Below are 19,549 nucleotides of genomic sequence, written 5' to 3'. Positions count from 1 at the left end.
GGGGGGTGGCTGCAGGGGTGGGGCAGGGGCACACCCTAACACCCCACCCCTGGCTATGCAGCCACCCCTCTGGAGCCCCGGTGGAAAGGAAGGGCTCTGCCCAAACTCACCCCTCCCAGGCCACCCCACAGGAAGAGGCCTGTGGAGGGGGCCCAACCACCGCTTTAAGAAGCCCCTTACCTTTCCTGGGGGGTGAGGATGCAGCAGCTGCTAGATGAGGAGGTGGGCCGCTCAAGTGGGGGGCAGCAGCAGCTCCCCCGTCCCCGGCAGCGCGGGGAATGGGGAGCAGGAGAACGCAGCACCGCCGACAGCCGGGAGGAATGTGTCTCCCAGAGGTCATGTGCATGAGAATGCAAAGGGTGGCAGGTGTGAAACTGAGGCTGGGAGGAGTGTGTCTCCCAGTGATCATTTGCATGAGAATGCAAAGGGGTGCATGTGTGATACCTTTTCAGGCAAAGCCTAATGGGTAGCAAGGAAGCCATGAGATTTGGTCTATTGTAAACATGTAGTTGTAAAAATCACAATTTAAGCTGACAATGTGGGAGTTGTGAGATCTCACCATTGCTCTGGGTTGTTGTGGGGGACAGGGCAGTCGCCTTAGCTCTGTAAGACATTGATTATACAGGGCTCCCTGGTTTAAAACATTGTGGAATGAAGTGGGAGGGGTGTTGGTTGAGTCAGCTTCCTAAGTGCCTTGGCCCTGCCTATGTCTTGGCCATATAGTTATGTCTGATTTGACTAACTCTCTCCACCTGTTGAAAGATAGAGCTGGATACTAGGGTGTTTGTGTAAACCCCCCACTAGAGATACCAAGAGCTAGAATCATAGAGTGGCAGCTGATGCCACACAGAGCTGAAATCACTAGGTTCTGCCTTAGGGTGGTCCTGAGCATTGGGGCTTGGACTGGTAGATGACAGCAAGACTGGTGGGAGGCTGGTAGGAGCAGGGGCGGATGATGGTGACTGGCAGAAGGCTGGTGACAGCAAGGGGAGGCTACAGACAAGTGGACAGCTAGTACTGCCCTGGTGATGTATCTGTGGGCTTTGGGTTTGGGACTGCACCGCAGAAGGTACATCCTGAAACTGTGTTTGTGTGGAAAAGGGCCAAGAGCCCCAGCAAGAGACTGGGTTCTACTGCATCTGGGGATGGTATCTGGGTAAGGGGGGGTTTGTCTCTTCTTTGCTGAGATATACTGCATCTGTCATTGTAACCTTGGGGTAGGTTACAGTCATTAAACAAGCCATTTCTATCTCAGACTCTGTGCTTGCGAGGGGGGCGAGAACCGCCTTACAGGCACCCAGCATGGGGGTGAAATTGTCCCAGGCCACTGGGTGGGGGCTCGAGCCGGTTGGTTGTATCCTTGATAGGAAAACCCCACAAGAGTTGAACCCGGCCCTTCTGGCAGGCATCTGGCGTTAACCGACGGGTTACATGCTTTTTACGGAAAGTGAGTTTACTTGAATTTTGCTCTTTGGGTCAATGACCCTTTTGCTGTTTTGTTTGAAATAAGAACATTAGCCAAGGAAGGATAAGGAGGAAAGCTGACAGTTCAGTTTCTTTCATAACTGTGGTCTGAGACTTGTGAACACACTGGATTCTTCAGTCCCTCTCTCTGTTCTTCCCTAAGTGCTCTGTGCCTCTGCCTCTCTCTCACCTTTTTTCAGTGGTAGTATTCCTCCTCCTCTCAACAAAGGGGAAGCACATAAGGGATTGACATAAGGAGGGAGCTTCAGCTCTCATTTCCTCTGAAATGGGAACACCTATGCGCCACTCTCTCTACAGCTTGTTTGGCTGCAGTACCAGCAATGCTATTGCAGTGTCTGAGCATTCTAACCCAGAGGTTCTCACCCTCTGGCAGGCTACATTCTGACATGGTATGTTCTCTGCCTTGTTTCAGCTGCTTTTACTAGTAACTGGGGCCATTTGTTCCTATTTGTCTTTAGGAGGAGATCTTGGACACATGAAAGCAAAAGGAAATAAGGAGCACTCAGCATAGTTTCTCCATTAGGACAGGGGCCCTGTGCTGCCACCCCTACTTCTGTTGGAAGAGTGATGACACAATCAATGGTCTCAAGTTACAGTGGGAGAGGTCTAGGCTGGGTAATATGAAAAACTCTTTCATCAGGAGGGTGGTGAAGCACTAGAATGTGTTGCCTGGAGAGGTGGTGGATTCTCCATCCCTAGAGGTTTTTAAATCCTGCTTGGCAAAGTCCTGGCTGGGATGATTTAGTTAGGGTTGGACTCCAGGACATCCTGAGGTCCCTTCCATCCCTAGGATTCTATGATTCTAAGTGTTTTCACAACCTTGGCTGTGTGTTAATTTTCACCATTCTTGGGAATCCCACTTGCTATTAAGCCTGCTAACTCTGTGCAGCAGCCAGTTGCTGGTTTTACTTCTTGAGCTTCAAAGCCTGCTGTTAAGTGCAGAACTCTCTATCTGGTGCCCTTCCTTGGGATGGAGGACTTCACAGTCCTGCTGCTTGAGGTCCTGAAACCAGTCATGCCCCTCCCAAGCCCTCTGTGGTCATTTTGTGCTCTCTCCTAGATTCCACCCTGGGGGTGATCCAGTCTGGAGTTCCCAAATAACTGAACTCTAATGGAGATTGCATAGACAGGGGGAAGAGAGTTGCTTTACTATGTTTATGAGCAAGCAGCTTGATCACAGACCCAGGGAGCTTCCAGCCACCCTTCCAAGCCAGCACCCACAATTGCAACCCATAGAATAAAAATGCCCTGCCAGAAAGGAAGAGTACAGAGAAGGACAGGGATAGTAAAAGGCCTGGGAGAGCAAAGAGGTTGTAGCTGTGTACAGTGTTGCTTCCAGAAAAGAGCCAAGGCACTGCAAGCTCAAATAGTGAAGGACTAACAAGCTTAAGCAGAGGTTGGAGTTCAGGACCTGCGCTGACTGAAAGCAGACTAAGGAGTGTAAATAAGGACAAGCTGAGGAGACCAGCCCAAGAAGCAGTGATGGGACAAACGAGGAACATAAGGCAGTAAAATAAGGAATGTGACGTCTGTAAAAGAACATCTTTCACTTTCACACACACACCCGCTACTCTCTTGGCATTCCTGAGTGGGAGGTTTAGTCAGTGTCTTCCAGGTGGTGTGGGGAGGAAGGAAGAGCTCCTCTTAAACCTGAGTCCTCCAACTGTGCCTTCTGTTTCTTAGGATGGACAGGTTCTGATGTTCTTTCTGTATCTCTGTTTCTACTGAGGATTTTCCACGCTCCAACCCTCCACCCTCTGTGAGATTAGTGGGAAAAGAGACACTAAAAGTCATTGGGTCTGTCAGCAGCAGCTGGTGACAGAACAATATGCTTTTGGTGGCTCTGTTTCAGCTTTCCGTGCACGGTCTGTTCCTGCTACAATATTGGATTCTAATTCACGCTGACAGTTACAAGTACGTAAGACAAAATGAAGTCCATAACTGGCCACTGCAATATCCCCTAACATGTCCCAGGGATCACTGCTGTTTCGACAGGGAAGAATCAGAGCTATCCTGAAATGAGAACTCAGCCTGCGCACTGGTCCTGTGGGGTGTTAACTCCGGTTCTAGAAGACTGGACTAGCACTGGAAGACTTCCTAACACCACCAGTCATGAACTGTGTGCTGCAGACTTGGCCTACTTGAGCAGATACACCCCAGCTGCTGTGGTAAAGACTGGGGCTCCCCTGCTGCTACTCCTACCCTCTCGAGAGTGGGGAAGTGTCTGCTGCTGCTCCTTGAGGTGCGAACAGGGACCCATGCTGCTTTCAGAAGAGAGAGGTCCCTTGTGCTCTGGGTGCATGGGGAAAGGCTATGGAAGCGAAGTTACAGCTGACCTTAGCTCATGGGGTACACTTGGGCCCCCCAACCAGAAACCTGAATTTAAAGGCCAAGTGTGCTAAAGGCTGCTTCCGTTCGGCAAAGAAGCTGGTCTAATCTTGCCCGTATTTAATTATTTCATGTCTGCCAGGCGATGTCAGCTAAGAAATTACATTTTCTAGCCACTGGGTTTGCTCCTAGCTAAAGTGTGCCTCTTGGTGCCTCTAGGTCATTGAACTTCTCTGTGATATCTGCTGCCACCTAGTGTCTATACAGAGTCCTTGCATTTTACTCCTTAATCTTTAAAAACAGATTACATGGGAAGATTTGTGAACTGGGATTTACACTCAAATTTGACCCACTGACACTTGGTATGAACAAAGACAGCGATTACCTCGTGCGTTACCAGGGCTGCTTCCTTTTCTTTGATGCTTGTAATGATCTCAGGCAAAACACAACATCCGTCACCCCTCACCCCCCCTCCTTCAGTTAATGTATTTGATTTGTCAGTTTTTATTGCAATTTTTTTGGACCTCTCTTATATAACTGAGTCTGGACTGGATCTATCTGCTATAGAGCTGAAGAAGTGGGTCTGTCCCACAAAAGCTCATCACCTAATAAATCATTTTGTTAGTCTTTAAAGTGCTACATGACTGCTGTTTTGTTTTGTTAGAATACAGACTCACACAGCTACCGCTCTGTTACTATTCCTTAATCTGTATGTAGTACCCAGAGGCACTGCGACCTCATCTGGGGTGAGTGAAGTCTCTGCTCTACAGCCTCAGCTGACAGCCAGCTGGCCTTTAGCTCACATGGTAGAGTGCAGGGCTCTAGACCCTATGCTCGCGATTCTATTCATAGGGCCGGCAACCCGGGTCTGTCAGCATTACATAGAATGGGGTTGTCTTGAATGTGGAGAGCAAGGACATCAAAAAAGACTAGAGGCATGCAGGGTGTGTGTCCTAGGAGGCTGTTTACTGGCTTCTTCTTAGTCTATTACTTGCCTAAAACAAGGATCAAGCATAGAATTGTCTAGAGCCTATGTATGATCTTGGATTTTATTTCTCTGCCCTTGTTTTCCATACACCATACCAGGACCCAGGCAGCACAGAAAGGTAGTTGCCCAGGGAGTTCGGAGCTGACAGGGTGGGGAGCTTCCTGCTTGTGAGAAATTGGGAGCAAGCCAGGGGAAGCAGCTGCCTAGGTTGACAGCAGCCAGCAACATCAAAAGGCAGGGAGTGTCAGCTTCTAATCGCATAAAACCAAAGACTCCTGACCTGACCCTGCCCTGCGGCCCAGCCCCTTCCCAGAGGCCCTCTCCCCACTTGCTACATCCCCTCTCCCACCATCGCTCATTCTTCCCCACACTTGCTCACTTTTGCTGGGCTGGGGCAGGAGGTTGGAGCGTGACTCAGCGCTGAGAGCCACCATGGGCCTGGGGACAAGGTGTAGGGAGGCCTGATTCCATGTCCCAGGGGGGAGAGAGCCTTTAGCAGAAGGGGAGGTGCCAAGGATGAGCAGGCCTCAGAGCCACTCAGGTCATGGCACTGGGCCACTTCCCAACCCTCAAAAGCTGCACGCAGCACCAGAGCGATGCCCCCATGGCATTTCAGAGGGGCCTGAGCTCCCAGGCCTCACCAAAGCCACCAAAGCAGGAGGCTCCCCTCCCCCCGTCAGCTCCCAGCTCCCTGGGCAACAGCCTTTCCACGCTGCCTGAGTCCTCCCTATCCCCTTCTGAGCAGCTCATGCTCTGCACGGATATGGGCCAGGTATCATTTCTCTAAAGCTCCAGGACCTCAGGGGGTTATTTCAGGTTTTAGTTTTTGGTTTGTTTTTTTTTTGGACAAGCGGGGAAAAGGCAGCTTTAGCTGCTATACCAGGAACTACTTAGGCTCCTGAAAACTCAAGGTTTCTCTTTTTTGTGGGGGAAGGCGGGGCAGATAACTTACAAATTAACTATATAAAGAAATAGAAATATACCCACAAACACAAATTATACCCATATTTAAATGTATGTGTTAATTTACAACAATTAGGAAATAATACAATAAAATATTCCCAATCCCAAATCTTGAAGGAACATTAAGACCTGCAATATTGGGTCAACCAATAGTCCATCTAACCCAGAATGCTGTCTTCTGACAGTGCTTTAGAGAGAATGAACAAACAGGCAGTCATAAAGTGATCCATACCCTTGTCATCTACTTCTAGCCTGGCAAACAAAGCCTATAAGGGATATTCCTGCACTTGGACCATAGGGTTGTGTCCCTGCCTATCCTGGCTAATTGCTGTGGTTTGGCCCTATTTTTTAAACACTGTTATAGTTAAGCCCCCTGTGAAATGTGGCACATTTAACAGAGATCTCAATTTTCGTACACATTATTCTAAGGACAATTTCCTCATCTTTGATATTCGGAAGAATGGAACCCATCCCATGTAACTTCACTTACTCTTTCCATAGGGCCTATTAATGACAGCTGACTTCCACCCCTCCCTGCTTCTTCCTCTTACTGCCCCCATATATATATATGTAGGGAATGTGGCAGAAGGAGCGCAGTGCTGCTGAAGGCTGGGCCTATTGGATGCCGGGGGAGTGGGCGGGCGTAGCCTGCCCACGGCTACAAGGCCCCTCTCACGATGACAGGGGACCCATTAAAAACAGCCCGGTTCCAAGTAGATACGGGGGACAACGAAAGAAAAACCAGGAGTGGGAGTGAGGGTCAAAGGTTTAAAATGAGGGAGCCAGAGGGGGACACCGAGCAGAGGACCCCGGACAGCGCCCACCGTTCCTCAAAGGCGTCCAGGGAGTTGGTGGACGCCGCCCAGAGGAACTCTGCTCGGATTCGTGAGCGGAGGGAGGAACCACCGGATCCGTAATAGGGGTGCCATCCTCCGCCAGGAGGCAGGGGATATGTTTTTGGGCGCCCCTCTTTTTCTCCAGGGCGTAGAAGAAGCGGGAGCCGCGGTCCATCTCCCGCAGGAGTTGGATTCGCGACCTCACCAAGGCCCCCTGTGCCCGGTGTGCGTCGAGGGTCCTGAGCTCGTCCCGCTTCTCCTGGTACGTGCCGCAGAGGGATGGATCTCCGGGGCTGGCGGCTAGACGCCTCTCCAGCTCAAGGACCTCCTGTTCCAGCTGCCCTATCAACGCATCCCGCCGCCGGCTGGCCCCCCGAGTATAGTCGCGGCAGAAGAGCCGCGCGCGCACCTTTCCCAGGTCCCACCACCGCCGTGCTGAGGGAAAGGCGTGCCGCTGCTCGCGCCAGGCCAGCCAGAACTCCCGGAAGGATGCCACGAAGCCCACGTCCTCCAGCAGGCTGTTGTTAAAATGCCAGTAGGCCGACCCCCGCTTCCCCGGCGAGAGGGAAGCCTTCACGGCCACCAGATGGTGGTCCGAGAAGGAGGCCGGCCGTACGCTGGAGGCGTGGGCCTGGGAGAGATGGTGCCGCGAGATGTAAATGCGGTCCAACCGGGAGCGTACAGATTTATGGCCCACCACCCGGACGTAGGTGAAGCCGGCGTCCTCGTCCGGGTGGTGGCTGCGCCAGACGTCCACCAGGAAGCGACGGTTAATGAGCTCCCTGAGGACGTCCGCAGCGGCCTGGCACTTCTCGGTCCCCGTGCGGTCCCGCTCCTCGAGGGTGCAGTTGAAATCCCCGCCGAGGACCAGGCACTCGCGAGGATCGATGGTGTCGAGGAAGGCCGCCGCCTGCCGGAAGAAAGGGGTTCTCTCCGGGCCGAGTGTCGGGGCATAGATGTTGACAAGGTGAAGAGGCAGCCCCTCCACCTGCACCCGGAGATACAGCAGGCGGCCTGGCACGACCTCGACGCTCCCCAGCACCTCGGGCTGCAGGTCTGGGGAGAACAGGGTCGCTACCCCGGCCCGCCGGGCCGAGAGATGACTAAAGTGGACCCCGTCTCCCCTCTCCAGCCGCCACTTGGCTTTGGCGGCCGGAGTAGTGTGGGTCTCCTGTAGAAAGGTGACCGAGTACCCCCCCTCTCAGAGGAAGGAGAGCACTCGGCACCTGCGGAGACCCAACCCGCAGCCCCTGATGTTTAGTGTGGCAAAGACGAACGGCGCCATTTGGAGGGCTGGGGAGGATCCTCGCCAGAGGGAGCACCAGCGGTTCCCGTGGGGCCACGCAGCAAGCCGTGAGCCACGCCAAAAGTGACGAGGGCGTCACGGAAGCCACGGGCCCGTCGGTAGACCATGGCGTCCCTCTTCCCGGTCCCCTTACCCTCCCTCAGAAGGGCCCTCGCGGACTCCAGGGCAGAATGAAAATCTCCCCAGCGCTGGAGGGCGAGAGTAACCTTGTTCTTGGAGCCGCGAACATCCTCCAAGAACTGGCGCATGTCGCCCGCCAGCGCGTGGGGTGCCGAGGTCTCGGGGTCTTGAGAACCCGTCGTCCTCGCGCTCTTTTGTGCCCCCCGGCCAGAGAAGAGGTTGGGGGAGGGACTGGGGCCTGAGTTTGGGAGGGATGAGGGCGGCGGAGGTAGAGCAGCCTCGGAGGTGCTGGGAGAGGGCAGTGCAAGAGGGGCCTCCTGAGGGGTTACGTCCTCGGGGGCAGGTATGAGTGGGCAGGGGTAAAAGGGAGGGGGAGGTATGGGGGCAGGGGAGGTAGAGATCAGTGGGGGAAGAGGGGGGTCATGGGGGGGAGGAGGAAGGGGAGGGTTAAGAGTGGGGGGGATTGCGGGTTCTGGAGCGGGGCATTGGCTGGGAAGGGGTATGGCGGGGGTGGCAAGCAGTGAGGCCAAGGTGGGAGCAAGGGCGGAAATATGGGCCAAGGAGGTCTCCAGGAGGGGGGCTTCCTGAGGCAATGGCAGGGTAGAGGTTGAGGTGCCGGCACTCTCAGCGGGAGGCGCCGGCAGGTCGGGGGAGAGGGTATCGGGGTTTTCATTTGCAGGGACGAAGGGGGGGTGCAAGGGGAGCCCTAATTCCCCTAGGGCGTCTGGGGGCTGGCCGACCTCCGCCGGGGGGTTGTCCCTAGTTGGGGGAGGGGTTGCCCCTTGGGACAACTCAGGGCAGAAGGAGGTGGCAAGTGAGGGATCGCTGGTGGGAGGGGTGAGGGAAAGTGGGAGGGGTGGGGGAGAGTCCAAAGGCGGCCCACAGGCCTCTAATAGCAGGCCTTCCATGTCCAGGGCCACCGGGGAGAGGCCCAGGGCCTCGACCTCCTGTGAGAGGAGGGCGAGGCCGGGAGCCACCTCCTCCGGGCGCTCCATTACAGCCACCTGGGTAGCGGCCGGAGGGGTGTCGGAGGAGGGCGCGGGCACAGGGAGGGCCGTCTCGGCCTCTTTTGGCTCTGGCTCCAGGGCCGAGGGGGTGTTAATTTCCTCGGCCGCTGCGGCGGCAACCTCCGTTGCCCCCAGCAGATGGTTGGTAGCCGGGGGTTCGGCGGGTGGAGCAGGGCTGGCGGATCTCTTGGGTGCCTTGCGTGGCACCTCCACCCCGTCCTCCGGCGGGGTGGGGTGCCGGACGCGCGCACCCCCTTTTTTCCTTTTCCCCCCCACCAATACCCAGTCCTCCGAGGAGGGGGGCTGGGCAGTAGAGGAGGAGGGGCCAGGGGATAGGGCCGACAAGGAGGGAGGGAGGGAGGAGGGGGGTGGGGCGGCGAGGGAGAGGGGCGGCCCGCCCTGGGGTGGGCCCTCTTGTGGTCCTGCCGCCGGCCCTGCCTCCCTCTCCTCCACGGGCCCGGCTTGTGTGCCCGCTCGGGCGCCGGCGCCCGCTTCTTCTCTCCCGGCACCATGCTGCTGGGCGCCCTCCGACGCCCGAGCGGCGATGGATCCGTCCGGGCCTAAAAGAGGAGGGGCGGTCCCAGGGCCTGTCGCGGTCGGGGCGCCGCCAGTCTCGTGGCTGACGCCCCCCGGGTCGGAGGAGGTCCCGGGCTCCTCTCCTTCGTGCCGGGCCAGGGGGCAATCCCTCCGGACATGCCCCGCCGCCCGGCACCCGAAGCACCGGGCCTCCCCCAGGGTGTAGAAGACCCGGTACTGGGCCCCTTGATAGGGCACCAGTATAGTCCCCTCCTGGGCCACCCCGCCCTGTGCTGCCGCCAGCGGCAGTTGGACTCGGGCCTGCCGGCGGAAGGAGAGCACGTGCCGGAGGGCGGGGTCTTTGCAGCCTAGGGGGAGGGGACTCAGGACCGTCAAAGGCCGGCCCAGGGCGGTGAGGAAAGGCAGAAGGGCGGCGTTGGGAAGGAAGGGCGGGACGGATGAGAACACCACCCGCACGCCCAGGTCTTCCAGCGGCTCCAGGGGCACGTGCACGCCCCCAACCGCCAGACCCCTTTCCACCGCCTCCTGGGCGGCGGCCTCCGAAGCCAGAAAGAAGACGATCTTCCCGAACATCCGGGGGGCCGCCACCACGGCCGCGGACCCCACCACCCGTGCCAACGCCCGCACGTAGGTCTCCACGTGGGGCGAGGTAGCCACCAGGAGGCAGCGGACCCCGTGCCTCCTGGTGAGCGCGGGGAAGGGGCCGCGACCGTCGGGGATGGTAGTCCTGGTGGAGGCGGAAGGAGCAGGGTGCGGGGCGGCGGCCGCCGCCTGGGCATACGACCTGGGGGCCGAGATGTCGGGGCCCCCAGGGGTGGTTGAGGGAGCAGGGGGAAGGGGAGAAGGGGAGGCTGCGGCGAGTGCTTGGGCAGCGGGGGGAAGAGTCCCTGCCACGGGGGGTTTAGCCTTCCGGGTGGGGCTCTTGCCCTTCCTTTTTCCCTGGCCCTTCCTGCCCTTGTGGGGGGGTGGGTTCGGGGCCAGGTTCCTGGAGGACGCCGCGGCGGAGGTGGTGGGAGCCCCAGAGCCTGCGCCCGCGCCCTCAGCCAACCTGGCGGCAGAGTCTTGGGCGGCCCCGGATGAGTGGGCCGCCATTTCGGGGGTGGGTGGGGTGACAGTGGAAGACAAGGGGAGGAGGGGGTCACCGGATGACCCTCCGGCGGGTGTGGGGGTCATGGTGGTGGGTTTATAAGATGGGGGAAGTTTGTTGGGCGTGGGGCCTTTAAGAGAGAGCGGGGGAGGGGAGGAGAGTGGAGGGGAAGGAAGGGTGGAGGCGTGGCTGCCCCTCCCCCACCGGCCGGGCTGAGGACCCAGTCAGATGGGGGAAGGGCAGAGCAAGGGCAGTGAGGTCAGGGGAAGGTGAGACCTAAGATGGCCACTGCTCCCAGCACAAGATGGTAAAATGGCTCCTTTTCTGCACTGGGATGTGAGGGAGTAAAGTTTATGCGTGTGTGGTGGTGGGGGGGGGGGCTCAGGCGCTTGGGTGAAGTGAAAAATAAAGGGGGGTGGGAGGGGGCGTGGGCACAGCCAACCTGGTGGAAATGGGGGGGGTGGGGGTGCCCGCGTGCGCCTGACGGGGGGGGCCCACAGCAGCTGCTGCAGAGCCTTTAAGAAAGCAGGGGGAGAAGGAAGGGGCAGCTGGTTAGAAGGGGGCCCAGGTGGAGGAGGGGCCCCCAGCGGCGGCTGGGTGGGGGTGGGGGGGCAGTAAGGGGGGGGGGCTGCAGAGGTGGGGCAGGGGCACACCTTTTCACCCCACCCCTGGCTATGCAGCCACCCCTCTGGAGCCCAGGTGGAAAAGAAGGGCTCTGCCCAAACTCACTCCTCCCAAGCCACTCCACAGGAAGAGGCCTGTCGAGGGGGCCCAACCGCCGCTTTCAGAAGCCCCTTACCTTTCCTGGGAGGGGAGGATGCAGCAGCTGCTGGATGAGAAGGTGGGCTGCCCAAGTGGGGGGCAGCAGCAGCTCCCCCGTCCCCGGCAGCGCGGGGAATGGGAAGCAGGAGAACGCAACACCACCGAAGACCGGGAGAAATGTGTCTCCCAGAGGTCATGCGCATGAGAATGCAAAGGGCGGCAGGTGTGATACTGAGGCTGGGACAAATGTGTCTCCCAGAGATCATTTGCATGAGAATGCAAAGGGGTGCATGTGTGATCCCTTTTCAGGCAAAGCCTAATGGGTAGCAAGTAAGCCATGAGATTTGGTCTATTGTAAACATGTAGTTGTAAAATCACAATTTAAGCTGACACTTAATGTGGGAGTTGTGAGATCTCACCAATGCTCTGGGTTGTTGTGGGGGACAGGGTATTCGCCTTAGCTGTGTAAGACATTGATTACACAGGGGTCCCTGGTTTAAAGCATTGTAACAGAGAAGAGGAGGGGGGTACTGGTTGAATTAACTTGCTGAGTGCTATGGCCCTTCCTATGCCATATAGCTATAAGTCTGGCTTGATGAACCTTCCCCACCTGTTGAAAAATAGAGCTGAATACTAGGGTGTTTGTGAAACCCCATATGAGAGCTACCAGGAGCTGAAATTACAGAGTGGCAGCTGAGGCCATGCAGAGCTGAAATCACAGAGTTCTGCTTCAGGTAGATCCCAAGCAGGGGGGTTGGGAAGGATGGTGGCTGGTAGAAGCAGCACTAGACAGTGGTGGGTGGCTGGTGGCAGCAAGGGGATGCTGTAGACAAGTGGACAGCTAGTACTGCCCTAGTGATATATCTGCGGGCTTTGGGTTTGGGACTGCACTGCAGAAGGTACACCCTGTAACTGTAGCCGTGTCTACACGTGCACGCTACTTCGACGTAGCGGCACTAACTTTGAAATAGCGCCTGTCATGGCTACACGTGTCGGGCGCTATTTCGATGTTAACATCGATGTTAGGTGGCGAGACATCGAAGTCGCTAACCCCATGAGGGGATGGGAATAGCGCCCAAATTCGACGTTCAACGTCGAAGTAGGGAACGTGTAGTCGTTGCGCGTCCCGCAACATTGAAATTGTGGGGTCCTCCATGGCGGCCATTAGCTGAGGGGTTGAGAGACGCTCTCTCTCCAGCCCCTGCAGGGATCTATGGTCACCGCGTGCAGCAGCCCTTAGCCCAGGGCTTCTGGCTGCTGCTGCTGCAGCTGGGGATCCATGCTGCATGCACAGGGTCTGCAACCAGTTGTCGGCTCTGTGGATCTTGTGCTGTTTAGTGCAAGTGTGTCTGGGAGGGGCCCTTTAAGGGAGCAGCTTGCTGTTGAGTCCGCCCTGTGACCCTGTCCGCAGCTGTGCCTGGCACCCTTATTTCGATGTGTGCTACTTTGGCGTGTAGACGTTCCCTCGCAGCGCCTATTTCGATGTGGTGCTGCGCAACGTCGATGTTGAACGTCGACGTTGCCAGCCCTGGAAGAAGTGTAGACGTTATTCATCGAAATAGGCTACTTCGATGTAGGCTTCATGTGTAGACGTAGCTTGTGTGTGGGGTAAAGGGCCAAGAGCCCCAGCAAGAGACTGGGTTCTACTGCATATGGGGATGGTATCTGGGTGAAGGGGGTTTGTCTCTTCTTTGCTGAGATAAACTGCATCTGTCACTGTAACCTTGGGGTAGGTTACAGTCATTAAACAAGCCATTTCTATCTCAGACTCTGTGCTTGCGGGGGGGGGGGGGGGGAGAACCACCTTAGAGGCACCCAGCATTGGGGGTGAAATTGTCCCAGGCCACTGGGTGGGGGCTCGAGCCGGTTGGTTGTATCCTTGACAGGAAAACCCCACAAGAGTTGAACCTGGCCCTTCTGGCAGGCATCTGGCATTAATAGAAGGGCTCTGAATTCTTATTTTTACTGCTAATGTGAAGAAGTGGGTCTTACCCACGAAAGCTCATTACCTAATAAACAGTCTTAAGGTGCTACAGAACTGCTTGGTGGTCTCTTTGGGGTGGGGGGTAGGAGGAGAGACTTCAGGATATCCTCAATCAACAGTTTTCTTCTCTCTGCCAATGCTACCCAGAAAGTGCTGTTACCTTATCAGCTGGGTAAGGAGTGTGATTCTTACCCCCAGAAGTGCTTTGAGCCACCCCACTCCCATGTTCATCTGGCACTGCTCCCTTCAGCGAGGGCTGGCAGTGGGAGGGGTTTCTAATAGGCATCCAGGCTCTCAGCCACCACCCATTTTCACACTAGTAAATTCTGAAAAGAGCTGTGTTTCCCTGCTCCCTCAGCCACCCTTCCCTGCTAATCTCTGGAGGGGGGACCGAGCAGCCGCCCATGCAGGCTAGGGACAGACTCACTGCCAAATTGGTTTCACAGTGCCTGGAAGTGCAGGGGCTCTGTTTCCAAACCCAAGTTCTTCCCCCGGAGAAGTCAATGAGGAGAAAGTTGAGGAGCCAGCAATCCGATCACACTGCGGGTAGGGAGGCTGAACTAACAGGCATAAGGTCTCCTCGGGGAAGGAATGCGCTGAGCCTGGACTCAAAGCCTCAAAGAGCATTCATAATATTGATCATTTACAAGTTTTCTTTTGTATCTGTAGCTTGGGGTGGAGTGGGGTGGGGGAACAGCAGGTGATGTGCATGTTCCATGGTTAAAAAAAAAAAAAAAAAAGACTTGGCAACTGTTAAAACCAGCCTAAAGCTGGAGGCAGTCTAACCCTCTTGGGTGAAATCCAGGCTAGATGGCAGAATGGACATATGAAACCTAGCAAATTAGAACAGTTTTAGAGGTAGCAAGTATGGAGGATCTGTGTAAATTTGTTAACACCCTCCAAAGCATTTGCTTGAGCATCGTACCTGTCACTCTTACAACAGTGGCTTAAAAGGGCTCTCCTTGCTCTTGATTTGTTGTAAATGGAACTAAGTATCTAAAGCGATTTTATGCACAACATTATGTAATTATGAGAGCTTTGTGTTAAAAATTATAGAGTTCTCTTTCATAATTAACAAAAGGCCAGATCCTCAGCTGACATATTTTGATAATTGCTTTACTGGGCCGTGTCTACACGTACCCCAAACTTCGAAATGGCCACGCAAATGGCCATTTCGAAGTTTTCTAATGAAGCACGGAAATGCATATTCAGCGCTTCATTAGCATGCGGGTGGCCGCAGCACTTTGAAATTGACGCTCCTTGCCGCCACGTGGCGTGTCCAGACGGGGCTCCTTTTCGAAAGGACCCTGCCTACTTCGAAGTCCCCTTATTCCCATGAGCTGATGGGAATAAGGGGACTTCGAAGTAGGTGGGGTCCTTTCGAAAAGGAGCCCCGTCTGGACAAGAAGCGTGACGGCAAGGAGCGTCAATTTCGAAGCGCCGCGGCCGCCCACATGCTAATGAAGCGCTGAATATGCATTTCCGCGCTTCATTAGTAAACTTCGAAATGGCCATGCAAATGGCCATTTCGAAGTTTGGGGCACGTGTAGACGTAGCCCTGAAGTCAAGAATGTTAAACCAACTTATACCAGCTTATAAAGAATTTCAGACAGTATTTTAACAGCCGCTACCAGCTAAAGATCTAGCAAACAAGACGAGGACCATGCGCCCTCAAGACCTTGCTCAGTCACTGTGTAAACAGATAGCTTTTTTCTAAATGGGTTAATCTTGCCCATACAATAACAAGTAGCTTTCTCACAGTGAGAGGAACTCCATTAGCTACTCAATTGAGACCATTAGGATTTACCAGATTGTCACCCAAAACAAATGTGCTGACACATCTTGAAGTTGCTGTGATGTAGAAAAATACAAAGGATGTTTTTTTTATTCTGCATGCAGCAGATCTGTCAACAGATCATGATCTGTAAGAAACAAGAGAGTGAAGATTGTACCTAGGGGGATATCTCGTCACTGGTGGAGAATAAAAAGTATTAAAGGGTATGTCAACACTGTAAATAAGGGATCCCAGAGCCTGACCTCCATTCCAAGCCCAGACCTCCATTCCAAGCCCACTACAGTTTGATAGCCCCTCCACAGTAGCCCTGTGAGTGTGAATCAGCAGACATGGGTCAGTCATGGGTGTTTTACTGCAGTGGAGACATACCCTTAATGTTCTACCATCCATCCACGGAATGGTCTACCTTGCAGAATAATATTCTACCTCAGAATGTTCTGGAATCTTCCTGGTTCCGTTAATTTGGTCCCTTGCCTCAAAATGAAAGATGAGCCTCAACTTCAGAGTGCAGCCAGTAAGGCTTGGTCTGTGATACTAGTTTCAATGAAGTTACCTAGCCTCCAAGCCTGATCCAAAAAGTAGGTCCAAGTGTGCTCAGCTGTCTCAGTTGAACCAGTAAATGCCTCACGTAGCCCAGGGTCCTCTTGCCACCCGAGAAATCCTAAACTGCTTTAGGCAATTTACAATCTACATGCAGATTGAAGTCATAGAATCCTAGGGCTGGAAGGGACCTCAGGAATCATCTAGCCCAGGCCTCTTCCTAAAGCAGGATCAACCCCAACTAAGACATACCAGCCAGGACTGTGTCAAGCCAGGACTTAAAATCTTCTAGGGAAGGAGATTCTACCATCTCTCTCAGTTATGCATTCCAGTGCTTCACCACTCTCCTGGTGAAATAGTTTTTCCTTATATCCAACCTACACCTCCCACTCTGTAACTTCGGACCATTGCTCCTTGTTCTGCGGTCTGTCACTACCGAGAACAGTCTCTCTACATCCTCTTTAGAGCCCCATTTCAGGAAGTTGAAAGCTGCTATAAAATCACCCCTCAGTCTTCTCTTCTGCAAACTAAATGAGCCCAAATCTGTCAGCCTCTGCTCGTAGGTCATAAGTCACTGAAAACGATTTGATCAAATGCCACCATAGTGAAGAATATTGTTACTAATTGACTTGGCAGAGTAGCAAGGCAAGCTGAATTTAACTAGGAATTAGATGTTTTATATAATTTCCTTACAAATGCATTATTTTTTATATGCATGAAATAATGTAGTAAATATAAGGCATGTGTTTGAAGAGTGCCCTATGGGACAGGTATTATTAAATAGTGGATTTAAGTTGTTCATTTTTTGCTGTTAAGCCCTGAGGACGAATGCCTTCCATTGTCAATTTCTGTTCCTTCTGTAGATTGTTAAAAACTATGAGGTGATTCTGAAAAAATGATCATAGCAGACTGAAGAATAGCAGTTAAATATTGCCTAACTACATTTTAACTGGAGATGTTCCAGATACAAACTTTTCTGAAGTTTGGGTAAGCTTTGCCACCCCATCACCATCCTCATAAACACTTAGTTTAATGTACAGTCTATAGAAGCTTTGCTGTTAATGCTATGGAAAAACTGCATGTGTTTGTATGGCTCTTGCTTGCTCCCTTACTTTGATGGGGGAAACAAAGAAGATTCATTCATCATGTCTGGTATTTTGTCTCCAGTGTGGTCAATGCCAGACAAAGGATATAAACTAGAGGTGGCTGAAAGTTTACCAATTTTGAAAATTTTCACAAAAAGGGATGAACTTTTTAATGAAAAAAGGGGTCTGATCATCTGCCAGCTTTGATCTAAGCAGTCCTGGAGCACTCGGATACTATAGTACTAAGGTAAAAGTGCTTTAGAAATATTTGCAATAGAGACCACCCATCTAATTGTGCTGTATGTAGATGAGACATTTCTTCCTATACCCACAGTTGGTGGTCACTTTGTCTGAGCAGCAGAGTGATTAATCCAAAGAGCAGTAATTGCATTTTAGTAGGCAAACTGATCATAAGAAAACTAAACATGCCCACAAAGTTCTAACTCTGTCGAATCCCTGTCTCCCTCCATCCCTGATATTTTCATGCATGTTTCTCAGTCTGCAGATGCTAACGGTTCAGTTATACCTCTAAAACTCGACTCACTTGTTTTTCATGCTTAGAGGTGTGGGGTGCACAAACTTGATCTACATGAGCAAATGCCTATTTTGTATGTACTGTGTATGTGCACAGTTCTTTGGGGTGCAACCTTCAGAGGCCTGTTTAAAATTCTGGCTATACATGTAGGACTTGGGAAAGAGGAATAAACAGCTATAACTTCAAGTAGCTTTCCAGCTTCTACTAATGGAATGGACCCTTTAGAATGGACTAAGTTAGCAAATGTTGTTTTGTTATACTCAAGAATGGTCTTGTCTTGGCTGCATTGTAAATAGAATGACTTAGGCTTATAACTTCATGTATTGTATCTCTCCCCCATCTCCAGCTGAAAGAAGAGATCTGTTATCAGATGACTTTCCAACAGCTGGTTTTGGGTGCTATGTCCCTCATGTTCTGCAGGGTAGAAAGTGAAGCTCGTGGAATTTCTTCTCAGATTTCTCAAGAGGTATGGGGGGTGGGTCTCTGATTCCTCATGTTACACTAGTGTAAATATATGACAATTTACTATGCCACTGAGTTTTCTAAGACAGTTGTTCTCAACCTGTGTGATTTGTACCTCCTGGAAGAATGCAGAGGTGTTGTAATTAAAAGAATTATACAGGATCTTTTACAAGGGGATAAGGCAAAACCAGTGCTTTCTTCTAGAAACATAAAAAGGTGGAAGAACTCAAGCCCCAAACTGTCCTTCACCCTCCCTGAGAACCAACCTCCCTGGCAGCTTAAAGGCCCCCTTGCGGAACCCAAGCAACAACCCAGCAGGGCCAAAGCTGCCCCCTAGTGGCTTAACCTCCACCATGTGGGACCCAAACCTCCACCAGTGTGGATCCCAAACCATCACCTGCATAGTTTAACCACCCCCAGGGGGCCCAAACTGACCCCCAGGAACCTAACCACACCATATGGGGCCCAAACTTCCCCCAGGCGCTTAGCCACCCACTGCTCCAGGCTCTAACTGCCCCTGTGCAGCTTAAATGCCCCTGTATGATGGCCAAGCCACCCCCCACAGCCCCAAACCGCTGTCTATAGCCCCAAAAGGCCCCCTCTGCCCACAGCAGCATAACCCCCCTCCCTCTGCAGTCCCAATCTGCCACCTCCCCACTCCCAGGCTTAACCCTCTGGCCCAAACCTAAGATTCACTCACCTCAGCCAGGACTCAGAGCTCCATGTGCACTGGCTGTCTGCTCTTCACCCCACAGCTGTGTGGCTCCCTCCAGCTCCCCCAGCACCCTGATGTGCTGATAATAGGACTTAATTAAATTGAATTGATTTGTTTAAACCAATTAAACTGAGTCCTCTTTCAGAGCCAAAAGATGCCGGGAGTTGGAAAAGAGTGGGAACAGCAGCAGCAGCTGCAAATGGCTCTTTGAAGAGCCACATGTAGCTGGAGCTGCTCAGCTGCCTTTTCAAAATGATGGTACCAGGAAAAAGGTGCTGGAACGATGTTCCGTGGGATTCCAGCAGAAAAAAAGCCTTGGGCAAAATACCACATCTACTGGTAATACTTATATAAATTAACACTGTATCATATATGTGTGATATATTACACTCATGCTCTCTCTCTCTCTCTCTCTCTCACACACACACACACACAAAAACACTCCATCTTACTGTTATTACCAACTAGTTGCTCCTCTGAACTTCACTGATCAGGTGAGTTAGATCAGGGAAGGATGGAGCCAGGTTTCTGCCAATCTGGATAGATGTTCCAATGTTAACAAGATGAGGCCTGGGGTCTTCCTGCAAGACACTTTTGAACTTACAGTGGCCCCTTTCTCACGCAAATCTCCACCAGTTAGTCACCACATGTATGTGTAAACCGATGCACTCTTGCCTGTGTCTGTCATCTCTGGTGCCCCCTGGGCATTGCCTCAGTGCAACCACATTCATCTTCAAAGTGGGCCTTTTGAATCTGCTTTCAAAAAAAGGTGCTCCCAAAGTTGTCTATATGTCTTGATCTTCTTTCACTTGACAGGTCTTTACTGTCCTTGGATCTGGTCCTATTCCCCTCTCCAGCTGTTTCAACTATTCTCAGGTGCTTGCCTTCCACGCCTCTCATTCATACCTCAGTCATTCAACAGGGCAAACAATTAAGTACGAGGGGAGAGATCTATTACCAAAGACTTCATACAGAATTTCTGCAAAAAGACTTAATACAGAGTCCTATGTATTT

Source organism: Carettochelys insculpta, chromosome 1, assembly GCF_033958435.1.
Source record: "Carettochelys insculpta isolate YL-2023 chromosome 1, ASM3395843v1, whole genome shotgun sequence".
Taxonomy (NCBI): domain Eukaryota; kingdom Metazoa; phylum Chordata; order Testudines; family Carettochelyidae; genus Carettochelys; species Carettochelys insculpta.
The sequence above is the reverse complement of the archived record's forward strand: the minus strand, read 5'-3'. Positions refer to the sequence as shown.